The sequence below is a fragment of the Amphiura filiformis genome, chromosome 13 (genome assembly GCF_039555335.1).
Source record: "Amphiura filiformis chromosome 13, Afil_fr2py, whole genome shotgun sequence".
NCBI lineage: Eukaryota > Metazoa > Echinodermata > Ophiuroidea > Amphilepidida > Amphiuridae > Amphiura > Amphiura filiformis.
Genome location: NC_092640.1, coordinates 12,536,283 through 12,550,012, shown reverse-complemented (window position 1 = coordinate 12,550,012; position 13,730 = coordinate 12,536,283). Strand labels below are relative to the sequence as shown.

The window sequence follows — 13,730 nt, the reverse complement described above, 5'->3', positions numbered from 1 at the left end:
ACTACCTTGCGATATAGGGGTCTTTCTATCAAGTCCGTGATATTTTGTTTTTCATTGACAGACTACCATGTGACATAGGCCTAGGGCTCTTTCTATCATGTCCGTGAGTATTTTTTTCATTAACATGAGACTACCGGGTGATATTAACATGAGACTACTGGGGGATCCAGTGGGTCTTCTATAGTCCGTGATATTCTTATATTTTCTCATTAATATGAGATTATACCGGGCGATAGTCAGTGGCGTAGATTTCTTTTTGACATTGGGGAGCTGAGGGGGGATCATGGAGTTTTTCTTGTAAAGAAATTTTTCTTGAAGTATTGTGAATCAGCACCTTTTAGCGACAAAATAAGTTTATGGTACAATTATGATTTGCGCGCGAAAAAAATTGGCATATTGAAGCTAAACTGGTGTACAAAAGTTGAACAAATGCGCGTGAGTCGCGCAAAAAGGGTTTTTTTCAGGTTAAAATAGCCAAATATGAGGTTAATTTGTTCAGAAACCCACTTAGGGCCTATTGGCGTCAACATGGGGGGGGGGTGTATGGACCATCCCCACTAGCAAAATATTGGGGCACGTGCCCCCCTGCGCGCACGCCACTGTGACGTAAACAACAATAAATATGTATGCCTTAGGCCCTACTTTAATACCAAGAAGGGCCTACATTTTAAATATATTCCAGCTCCCTTCTTGCTTTAGCACTTTACCGTGGATGATTTACCTTAATTGGATTTATTTATATTATGAATTATATATTTAGTTAATATTTATTTATTAATATTAGGCTGTATAATTTATTTATTTTATGGATCTCGATACAATTTTTCTTTTCTCCTTCTTTCTTTTTATATATTTATTTATTTTAAGATTTATTTATTGAAATAATAAGAATTAGCATGCTTATCAAATTAATAAACAAGACGACTTTGGCAAGTCTAATTTCCCACTGCCAAAGTTTAAAGATGCGCGCCGCATAGCATTGTTATGGTATTATAACACTAAACTCCTTTACGTTTCAAACGAGAGGTATTTTCAAGGTAAATGTATCTGCATTTCAGTGTGAATGATTATTTAGTGGTGTGCGCCTGTATACTGGTGGCCCTATTTGACTAAGTTGCCAGTTTATTACTAGGTCATATAAACCCGATCTTGGTAAAATTCTCATTATTATTCATAAGATGACGCACGACATGAGACTACCGGTATATAGCCAAAGCCGTGCTACGCCACCGTAAAAACGATCTACTGCCCTCACATGACGAGATTGAAATGGGAGACAGGCGGCCGATTGCGATATTTCGCATGGTTTTCCTTAGAGAGAGTGTGTGCCCCCGATCTACGAAAATGCGTGTTTTGATTGTTTTGGACACCAGAAAATGGCCTGATTTTCCGCCGAAACTATATCTGCCAGAGTAAAACTTATATACAATTGGTATGGAGACTCCAGTGAAGTGCCTCATGGAACCTACGGTCATGACAGTGTAGTAAGAGGGTCGAAATATCCAGAAATAAGAGTGTTGATATTTGTAAACAGTGCTTAAAAATATTCATGGTGCAATTACATTGAACTTGTTATGATTTAGAACTCATACACATGGGAAATCATGTACTCATTCTTATGAATATGAAACAGGTTGATTGCCATCTTTTATATCGACCAACAGCTTAAATAACACAACGTCAAGCAAGGGAGCATTAAATCAATAACCTAAACTCTGCCTCTCTGTGTTGACACTAGTCACGATTATCGCACTTTCAGTTTCCCACGCGTTTGAACGGGAATTGGATTGCGTACTTTTTCGATGTCTAGTGATCGAATTTTTTCAATATTTTGAGAAAATGATGTCAAATTTTCTATTCTGTATTGTTTGGTAATAATGTCTTTTGCCAATAGTATGTTTAAAGTTATAATTTGGTGTTTTTGATCGCAAAGATCGGATATTTTCGTTCGATTCAATTCTGAACCCTTCGCAAGGGTGCCGATTTCGCAGAACTTTGACGATAATTTTGCCTTTTGGACACTAAAATGCTTTCGATCCTTAATTTTGTTTCAACCGAGTCTTAATTAGCAAGCACAATAGTACGGTTGGTACCACTTTTATATACATTGATGAAATTTTAAAGATTTTTTTTTTTTTTTTTAACCGGCGCAAATCGTTAAGTGTGTATTTCCCATTGACATCCAAAATGGGAAATACGAGTCTGATGGACATAGGAACGGCGTCGATGAGACTCAGCGAGTCTAGTTGACACATGTACTGAGCTGTGGGAAATAATGTGCTACAAGCCTGTAAATAAGCCGGAATCATGATTGCACTAAACTTATTCATGAAAGCCGTCAAGCGTATACATAAACCAGCATCATGATTACACTGAACTTATTCATGAAAGACGTCCATATTATACCTAATCAAGGTTGCGCTCAATTGCTGTGTAACGGGTTGTTTTAAGGTTGCGCTCAATTGCTGTGTAACGGGTTATTTTAAGGTTGCGCTCAATTGCTGTGTAACGGGTTATTTTAAGGTTGCGCTCAATTGCTGTGTAACGGGTTTGTTTCAAGGTTGCGCTCAATTGCTGTGTAACAGGTTATTTTAAGGTTGCGCTCAATTGCTGTGTAACGGGTTATTTTAAGGTTGCGCTCAATTGCTGTGTAACGGGTTTGTTTCAAGGTTGCGCTCAATTGCTGTGTAACGGGTTTGTTCTTAAGGTGGCGCTCAATTGCTGTGCAAAGTATAGGCTATGAAACTCCGTTTTGAATCGCTCTTTATTTTGTTGACTTCAGCCATCCGGTCATGTAAAGTATCAAATTGCAAAATATATAGATGTCATGGAACATTAGTGAATGGTGATTGTGTGTAATGTTGTCCAATTTGGTGTTTAAATCATGAAGTGAAAATTACGGTGGAGTATAGGCCACAAGTAAGACTGCCACACATGAGGTTTTTACGGTCACATTGTCATTGTATACTGTGTGTTGCAATAGCTATGGTTGTAATATCTTGACCTCCCACAGTAGTAAAATCACATGGGTATGTCATTGATACGTGTGCATGTACCATTGTGCACGGTGCTACACCCATCGTACATGTATGTGTGAGTTAAGGTTGGTCTGAACCCTGGAATTATGGAAACTTTCGGACCTCATAACTGCTAAATTATTAGTCTAAAGAATATAAAAGTATACATTTTTAGAATGGAAATGACTTGATGAATTCATCTGTGAGGTCCAATTTGGGCCAAAATGCTCATTTTGGAGAAAATCCCAAAAAACAGGTTTTTGTCCCAAATTTTTTCGCTCAACGTAACAAAAAAATTATTTGGCCAAAAAATTTTTTAAATTATTTTTAAAAACTAGATAAAAATATCTAGGACCCGTATTTTTATTTTTTGAATTTCGACCAACTTTGAGAAATTTGCACCAAAAATGGTCAAAAAATGCAAAATTTTCAAAAAAATCATAAAAAAGCCTGATTTTCGCCCAAATTTCAAATAGTTTTGGCGAAGTTGGTCAAAATAAAAAAAAATAAAAATGCGGGTCCCAGATATTTTTATCTAGTTTTTAAAAATAATAAAAAAGATTTTTTGGCCAAATAATTTTTTTTGTTACGTTGCGAAAATTTTTGGGCCAAAAACCTGTTTTTAGGATTTTCTCAAAAATGAGCATTTTGGCCCAAATTGGACCTCACAGATGAATTTATCGAGTCATATCCATTCTAAAAATGTATACTTTTATATTCTTTAGACTAATAATTTAGCAGTTATGAGGTCCGAAAGTTTCCATAATTCCAGGGTTAAGACCACCCTTAATACATTGTATATACCGGCTCCATACATTCGATGTATGTAGCACGGTGCATGGTGGTGTTCAGTCAAGATGATGTCAGATATTAATATTTTGTTCTGGGTCTGATTATTCGGACTAGATGATGCACTGCATGATCATCGTTGCCAAATCATCAAAATTCATATGTTTAATTTTCAAAGGATCTCTATTGTCATGATTGTGTGCCATTTACGTTCCCAAACTGGCATAACAATACATAGACATGATACATGTCCATTGACAAACTATTATACACTGTATAACAGGCAACCTTTATAGTTGACACATTTGCTTGTCAGATTGGTTCAAAAACACAATACAAATTTTACATAGAAGATTAAAAAAAAAGAATCGTCAAGGAAATCTACATAAATATGTTGTCTATACTTCACTTGACACAAATATATGTAATTTATTTTTGTGATGAGACAACCGTGTATGGAATTTTAGAGGATTTTAATAGCAGTTCCACATAAAAAAAAAAAAAGATGCATCAGTTGGCTGAGCGTTTTGGATGAAAGTCAATCTTTGACAAGATGTAACTTTCCTACTGATGGCGTTATGACAAAACGGTTTTCGGTTTTGGCTTTCTTTACTCAAGGGCTTTAATTTGATATATAAAATGATGTGGTGTGATGACAAATTTGATTTCGCTTTTCATACCTATTTATACTAGGCCTATTTAGATATGAGTAAAAAAAAACACCTTTGTTTCTAACTTTACTAAATATGAGGTTTTTACGGTCACATTGTCATTGTATACTGTGTGTTGTAATATCTTGACCTCCCACAGTAGTAAAATCACTGACCTGTGACTATTAATAACAAATGGTGGCTTTATGAGCCTGCTTAAAGGGGCATGTTCCTATTGCTAATAGTCTCATCCCCAGAACCTCAGATTTTACCAGAAGTGGTGTCAATTTTGGTACCAGAAGAAAGATGTCATATTTTTATCATTGACCATGTGAATTTTTAGAGCTAAGAGTAACAGATATTTATTTTGGATTTTATGAACAAAAATAGGGGCACTTTTGGTCGACCGATATAGCTTCATATACACAGTGTTATATAAGGATTAAAAAATATTTTCAATTGAACAAAATATTTTCCCCAGACTCCTTATATTACATGTACATGTATCTGCATTGTTAACAAAGTAAACTGAAGTGCATCTACTTAATTTCTACAGGTGAACTCACATGGTAATCACAGTCACGAGATACACAGAACGTTATCATACGCTAGTTAGAGGTTTATCACTACAACTACAGATTCTTCAGCACTTGCAACATTTTATCACAGCTGCCTCACGTACCAATACCAGGTAAATATTGAAAGAAAACATCATGCAGCAGTGCTCGATTTAGAAAATTAAATTTACATGCACATATAATTTTTTTCCTCAAAATTGTCGAAACTTTTGTCGGAATTCTGACTTTTTAGGCTAAGCAGACAAAAATAATTGTCTTTTCGGACTTTTCTAGTCGGAGAGAAAAATATTTTATGTTCATTTTTATTAAAACCATATAACAACTGATAGATATGCTATGTCTTCTGAAGGTATTTAGTCAACTATTTAGCTGCTTTTCGACATCGTTTTCTTCCGAATTCAGATGATACATGCCATTAAAAGCAGTTAATACTAATAGGCCTACGAGATGATTACCAAAATAATTTCTTCTGACTTTCACTCCGCAAAGCTAGGCGAGAAAATATAAACCTGTACAGTGGAACCTCGTTAATACAAGCTCTGATAATACAAAAACCCTGATAAGACAAGCTTGATTTTCAGGTCCCTGCCACTGAATCCCTATGTAATATGTGATGGATAAGACAAAATCCTGATAAGACAAACTAAATGTTGTGGCCCCACAAATTTCGTATTAAAGAGTTTCCATTGTATTATGAAATGTGGGTGGGGGAGGGGGTATGACTGGGCAATGTAAGCAAGTGTGTGTGAGGTGTATGTAGAGTATGTTATTAGTACACTGTATTTATATCTATTTTTTATTATATAATTTATACATGAAATCATCATTCTGTCGGTCGGCATGATGTTACTTGCGATAGATCCTATCTTCCCATTGGTTGCTTTTGCCGAGATTTGGCTGTTCCATCTCGCCCCTCATACACAAAGGGAACCGTTGCACTCAATGGGGAATTGCGGGAAATCACAAAACATGCCAAAATACTTCTTGTTGAAACAAAAAAATTCCAGAAGTTCTTATCAGGGAAATCAACTTTAAATAATTATCAAAGGCAGGGCAAATTGGTATTTTCTGCACTGAGAAAATTGACTAGAACTGAAAGGCCCTGTACAAACCAATAGGAATTTCGCGAAGGTGTCCCCTTTGACAGGCGTGAGAAGTGGGTAAGTGCAATAGATGGAACAACCCCGACCAAGAGAATGTAGGAGCATGCCTAATCGTCTGCCAGAAATAGCATAGCTGATTGGCGCACCATCCACCATTTTAGAAATTTATTACCGTAGTAAATTTTACGGCAATGTTTAAAATAAAAAAATTTTAGGGATCAGATTAGGTTAGACCATTTCCAAAGTTCACAAGGTTAAGCTTAAAGGTTAATTAATAGAGTAAAACAGGGAGCATGCGCCAGCCAGTGCTCCAAAGGGTGCACGCTGAAAAACATTTTGCTCCGGGGAGGGGTGGTGCATGTACCAGCCAGTGCTTAAACACATTATATTATCTCCCCCTTGGCATGCTTGGTATCAATGCAATTGTGTACTCAGGTGGGTAGTATCAAAACCAGGATATTTTTTAATGACAACTATAAAAAAAATAAAATCAATCTACAATTTATGCATGCTCATCATTGTATTGCGCACATGTATTTGCACACTGTACGCACATATTTGTGCGTCAATCATGTGCTGAGAATCTGTGCTTTTTTTATACCCGGGGCGCGCGCCTGTTTAAAAGGGCTGTATAAGCTTCTGAGCAAGTGCTTAATTCTTAAAATTGTGTACTTTAAGAATGCATAGTATAGGCCTATAACTTGCATTACAATATGTACATGCACAAAAAGTTTATACAGTATATTGGCTGACAAAATTGAGATATTTAAATTAGCATATCTCTGCAACCACATGTCGTATAAAGTTATTTATTGCTCAACAGTTTTCTTTTATTTAGCTCTTGAATATAAGACTAGTTAATGACTGATGAGAATAAAAAAAGGGGGGGGGGGGAGGTTTTCTACCTATACATGTGGTTTATATTTCAAATTTGAATTCCAGGTGTACATGTGTGAATTGTGTATCACACTTTAGAATTTATAACACAGGAGTTACACTTTTTATTTTTTATATTTATTGGAATTGCGATTGTTCACTTAAGTTTGTTTCTTGTTTGATTGTTCCTTGCAGACACATCACTGTGTGCATGACTTATCCCTTGTATCATTTTATACCACCATGGGATCGGAGTATGGTAATCCTACATCTTCGTCTGGCTTTGCTGTCATTCCTTGCATATGTCATTCCATATCGGCACAAGAATCTGTGATAACTGCCTGTCAAATCCTTTGTTGAGGCTTTTAACATCAACTACTAAAATTAAGGTATGTTAAAACTAGTGTACATTATACATTTGGGCATTTACAAACAAACAGGGACATGAAAAAAAACATCAAAAATGCTTCAGAACTTTAAAACTACAAGTCCTATAATGACAAATTTGGTATCAAATGAAAGAGGTTTACATGCTCTTTAAATTATTAAGTCATCTTACAGTTATGTTGGTGCATGCTTACCAAATTACTAGTTGTAGTAACTACAAATTTTGAATGTTTGAGGACTTGTTCTCAAGTTGTAGATACTCCCGTAGGGTGCATCCAGGGTTTTATTTTGGCAAGTTTGCATTAGTATATATCTAGTAAAATACTATCTTTAGAAACCTGTGTCACTGATATATGTCATCTGTGATTGCTCAACTTATTCTACGCATCAGCTTTTGTCCAAAGAAATATTTAAAAAGGTGATTTTTAAGTGATTTTTATGAGCAGCGAAAAGTCCACTCTACGACTATGTGAATATGGTTATGAATGCCAGTAAATCGCGGCGACACATACACGTAGCTCCTTGGAACTCACGTTTTTCATAGCTGTCTTATGCGTACAAAAGTTGATATTTTTTTACCCTGGAATTGCCCATTTGTTCCTATCTGGTATTACAAAATGTCAGACATTCCGATGTGCAGATATTATGTACAAAATTTGCACAAATTATGATGTGAATAATTACATACAATGTAGCTCTGACAGATTTGATGGAAACCCAATTTATTTTTACGAAAACATGTACAATACTTTTGTCAGATTAGCCCTTTCAGCTGCACCTGTCAAACCCAACCAAACAAGCAAAATAACCTGATACATGAACTTCTCCCTTCTCCATAAAAAAAAAATAAACTGTAATTTTCTTTATTTCCTTTTCAGGTGTTCTGTATGTTGACTGTACTTTGATTTGTTGGTTGGAGTGGAGTACTTACCTGGTCGGCCATCAACATCACCACCATTTAAATTTTGTATGCAGTAGTCTTCCTGAGTTTTCGTCTGGTGCTTTCCAATAAAGGCTTACCTTAAGTCTCAGACTCGGAGCATATATATTACATACTTTCAGCTCAATACAATATACATGTATTGTGTTATTTGAACTGTATGAACATAAAAAAAAAATGTGACTTAAGGTAAAGGTACATTGTGCATATCAGTACATATTATATATAATATGGAAAGACCTAAGCAGTTCCTTTATCTACAATGGCACCAGTATTACATTCAACTTGCATCATAAACTCTATATTATTTTTTAAAACTTTTTTTCTTTCCAATGCTTGGCTAAAATCACAGGATTTATGGTGTGCATACATGTTTAATGTACTTACTTTCTATGGATAAAGTAACTACATAATTGTATTCAAAGTAACTGCATGTAGATGTCAGTCACAGTAATGACCTGTATGAACAACACTAAAGTTGTCACTTCTGATTAAGATATGTTGTGCATACCAGTACATATTGTGTAATATGGAGCCCAGCCTCACTGCCGAGAAGTTTACCAGTATTACATTCAACTGACATCATACATAACCTGTGAACTTTTGAATTTTAACAACCATACTTTTAGATTCGCAGTATTCAATGCTGCGGCAGTACTCAGTACTGTCATATTTTCTGCCATAGATTCGCAGTATTCAATGCTGCGGCAGTACTCAGTACTGTCAGATTTTCTGCCATAGATTCGCAGTATTCAATGCTGCGGCAGTACTCAGTACTGTCAGATTTTCTGCCATAGATTAGCAGTATTCAATGCTGCGGCAGTACTCAGTACTGTCAGATTTTCTGCCATAGATTCGCAGTATTCAATGCTGCGGCAGTACTCAGTACTGTCAGATTTCTGCCATAGATTCGCAGTATTCAATGCTGCGGCAGTACTCAGTACTGTCAGATTTCTGCCATAGATTCGCAGTATTCAATGCTGCGGCAGTACTCAGTACTGTCAGATTTTCTGCCATAGATTCGCAGTGTTCAATGCTGCGGCAGTACTCAGTACTGTCAGATTTCCTGCCATAGATTCGCAGTATTCAATGCTGCGGCAGTACTCAGTACTGTCATATTTACTGCCATAGATTCGCAGTATTCAATGCTGCGGCAGTACTCAGTACAGTCAGATGTCTGCCATATAGATTCGCAGTATTCAATGCTGCGACAGTATGGAGTACTGTCAGTTCTTGACATAGCAAAACACATAGATTCGCAGTATTCAATGCTGCGGCAGTACTCAGTACTGTCAGACATAGCAAAACACAGATTCGCAGTATTCAATGCTGCGGCAGTACTCAGTACTGTCAGATTTTCTGCCATAGATTAGCAGTATTCAATGCTGCGGCAGTACTCAGTACTGTCAGATTTTCTGCCATAGATTCGCAGTATTCAATGCTGCGGCAGTACTCAGTACTGTCAGATTTTCTGCCATAGATTCGCAGTATTCAATGCTGCGGCAGTACTCAGTACAGTCAGATGTCTGCCATATAGATTCGCAGTATTCAATGCTGCGACAGTATGGAGTACTGTCAGTTCTTGACATGTAGCAAAACACAAAGTATTAAACACAAAAGTATGACAACTGAGTACATGACTATCAACTGCAATGAAAGGGTCTATACCATCACCAACACTGTGCCTCTTATCAACTCTGTCAGATCCGAACAACTACGATTCCTGGGACATATCCTGAGGATGCAAGAAGATGAACCATGCAGAAGATATGCTCTCTACACCCCATTACATGGTAAAAGAAGACCTGGAAGGCAAAGAACATCCTACTTGTCTTATGTGCAAAAACTGTTGGGGGATTTCGACAACTTTCTACGGCCAGATGCCATTGCCACTTTGGCTTCAGATCGTAGTAAATGGAGAAAGCGTTGTAGTCGCTGCTTCGCAGCCCAATGAAATGAAATGAATTAAACACAAAGTATTGCCTTAGCAAAGTATTCGAACAGTAGTAAACCAAAGATTTCTAGGCACAGTTTTCATAACCTACACAGGTATGGGGTCAAAAGGTCATTTTGGGTCATTTCCAGAATGAATCAGAAAATCTAAAAATCGCCTAAGCACCCAGACAAACTTTTAAACGTTATACAATAATATATAGACTATCAATGGGAAATAATGAGTGTATATGGTAAATAAAATATGAATACTATGTAACGTAAAAAATAATGAACTTTTTCTCTAATATTAACCTGCAAAAGCCTAATGAACATGGAGAATTAAACACGTCCAGAACTATCCAATTCATGTATTTCAATAGAATTAGCCTTTATGATAGCATACTTTATACTAGATGTTCTAGATCATGTTAGGCCAATTGTGATGTGTTCAGATGATGAAAGACGTAATAATTTCATAGGCACCCCAGATCTAACATCCATTTTAATTGACGTGTACGAAGAACAAAAAAAAACTTGTTACATTACACTTATTCTTTGCTTTACAAATTCATTGTTTAAACAATGTACATTGTGTATTCTTCTTGTAATAATTTATGATGTATTGTACAGCAATAAAGAAATACATATCTCAACCCGAAAAACTCTTGTTAGTCTTGCTAGATTGTCTACACTTTTAACTTGAGTACACAGAAAGTGGGAAAAACAAATAGTCAATAAGATTTTTTGCAGTGTTTCTAGTAAGAGCCCGAAAATGTTTTACAGTGCATTGTAGAAAATAATCCCTATACATGCAGATATTTTATATTCATACAAAAATGAAAGACCAAATAATGTATTAGGAATTTATCCATCTGGAAAAATAAGTTTTATTCTATACATTCTAAACATTATTTATTCATGAATTGCATTTGGATTGAAACTTGTCACGTGACGGCTAATGGTGTTCTTAATTCAACGGTCATTCTTGTAGAAACACTCATTTTGATATTCAGCTCTGCTCTGACTCTTCCATTACTTCGGTAATATAATAAGTTTCGTATCTAGTTCAAAAGACAAGACGAAATCAACAATTAAAGAGCATAACCTAGAATTTGAAAGACGACGATTTAAAACTTTAACATGATACCAAATATTATCCGCAATGATTAGGAGCCCGCTTGAATTCATAATCTTTTCCACAGCTGTCTTCCATCATCTTCACAACAATATGTCTTAAATATGAACACCAAGAGACTTTTAAGGATCTTGATATCTTGACATCCGGTTGAACTTTGAATGACAGATATTACTCCGTTTCACTTCCCGCCTCTAAACTCCCTATCTTACCAACCTCAGTTGTGACATTGTCTTCAACCAGTGAAACATTGTTATTTTAAAACATAAGATTAAACTAGTGAAGTGATATTCAGTCATAATTAGCATGGTAATTTAGGCGATATAAATATAAGTACCTTGGTACATCATGTAGATATAGACCACTTGACAATTGTAATGATTGAAAAAGTACCCAGTCCAGACCTTCATTTTAAAAGCATAACCTAGAGTCTGAAAACTCGCATTTAAGAATTTGAAAGACAATGATTTAAAAATTAAGCATGGTACCCAATATTATCCGCAATGATTAGGAGCCGGCAGTTGCTACAATTAAAAATGGTCAAGGCAGTATTTTCAGCTTATATCTACTGAGTCTATGTAGGCCGGAAATTCAAAATAGGCTTACTGAATTGTTTTATATACGTGAATAAAATACAGTACTAACTTATATCGCCCATAGTATGGTAAATATATTCTAATGGTATGTTTAAAATACATACTTTATAATGAACCGCTAACATTTTTACAGCACACATCACGTGTCATATCCAGGAAACATTACACAATCCAATTTGTAATCAAAACTGATATGGTCTTAACCTATACACGGGCATATACATGTAACCCCTTCAATGAAAACCTGCAAAAGTGCGCTGTTCCGTAGTGAGAAATTCACATTAAACCATAAACATTATTCATGATTGAAATATTGAAACAATTCAAGAATATAAACAATAGATTATCATTATAAAAAGCTATTAAATACGTATATTTTCATATGATAATTTAAACGTAATAATCGACCGCAACGTCATGGGGCTTCTGTGTAACTGGTTCCGTATGGTATAGAGAACGCATTTATTTTGCATGCTACAAGTTCAAAGCGCATACAACCAAGTCCCGGGTAACGCTAAATGTTACACACAATTTCGTATAACGAATTGATAATCTGAACAGATTTTGTGGAAAAAATTTAATTGTAACGGATAGACTCTACGTGCAGTCCCGCTTACATTTACGACACGAAACGTGAAGAACTGGATGTGATCCAAACTTCAAAAAACTCAGTTTACACATAAATTTAGAAGAATTCAAGAACTTTCATAAAGTATTTTGATTCAAGTTCAAAGAATATAATTATTGTTTGTTTAAAAGTTATTATTGTTACTGTTGTATTCATAAAGTTGTATTTTTCTAGTTACTAATTGTTGTATTTATATTTAGTGTTGGCCCATTCCATGTCAACTCCAGGGATGTGCACCGCAGCACCTCTTCAATTTTTTTCTTTTTCTATGTGGTGGTAGATATTGATGAGAAAGTAAAATCCCGAAAATTTGAGCTTCATACTCCATTTCGTTTTCCCGTGGCATCAATTTGAAATTTAGAGGGGTCAGCGTAAAAAATGTGTCACAACGCGAAAGACGATGTTTGGAGGTCCATGAATGTATAAAGGGAACCATTTACAACTTTGAAAAGTATGTATCCTGGGGTACTTATTTGTGTAGAATTCAAATCTGGCATCAGAAAACTTGTAACTCCTTTACTTTAAAAGATATAGGGCCCTCAAAATGCAACTTCGTCCATCCAGGACCAACTATGGGGGGTCAAAACTCCAAAAGTAAAAATAATTTTATTGTCCATTTTTTTGCTAGTCAGAGCCCTTTGGTAGGAGATTACTCTTATCCAATATTGAGCCTATTAGAATATTTTTAGCTGAGATATTACCCATGCAAAACTCCAATTGTACATTTTTTTTACATTTTGACCCCCCTGAAAACCAATGTCAGGCATTTTGATCCACCATCAACTTCAGGTATGTTAAAAATATGTCCTTGGACAACATTTCTGAGAGATATTGGCTTTGGGACTCGATGGCTTCAACACATCAGTAAGGTTTGCATTCTCCATAGAGTTGTACATAAGTCATTATACATGCAAAATCAAAAATGTGTACAACTCTATGGAGAATGCAAACCTTACTGATGTGTTGAAGCCATCGAGTCCCAAAGCCAATATCTCTCAGAAATGTTGTCCAAGGACATATCTTCAACATATCTGAAGTTGATGGTGGGGCAAAATGTCTGACATTGGTTTTCAGGGGGTCAAAATGTACAAAAATG

General features: G+C 35.7%; 1 long non-coding RNA gene across 1 annotated transcript; it reads left to right on the top strand.

Annotated features, from left to right (window-relative positions):
• The first annotated feature begins 1,221 nt into the window (after positions 1 to 1,221).
• On the top strand, positions 1,222 to 7,332 carry LOC140168013 (uncharacterized). Its single transcript, XR_011861125.1, has 3 exons — positions 1,222 to 1,484; positions 5,013 to 5,147; positions 7,209 to 7,332. It is a non-coding gene; the product is annotated as an uncharacterized lncRNA (long non-coding RNA).
• Positions 7,333 to 13,730: the final 6,398 nt, after the last annotated feature.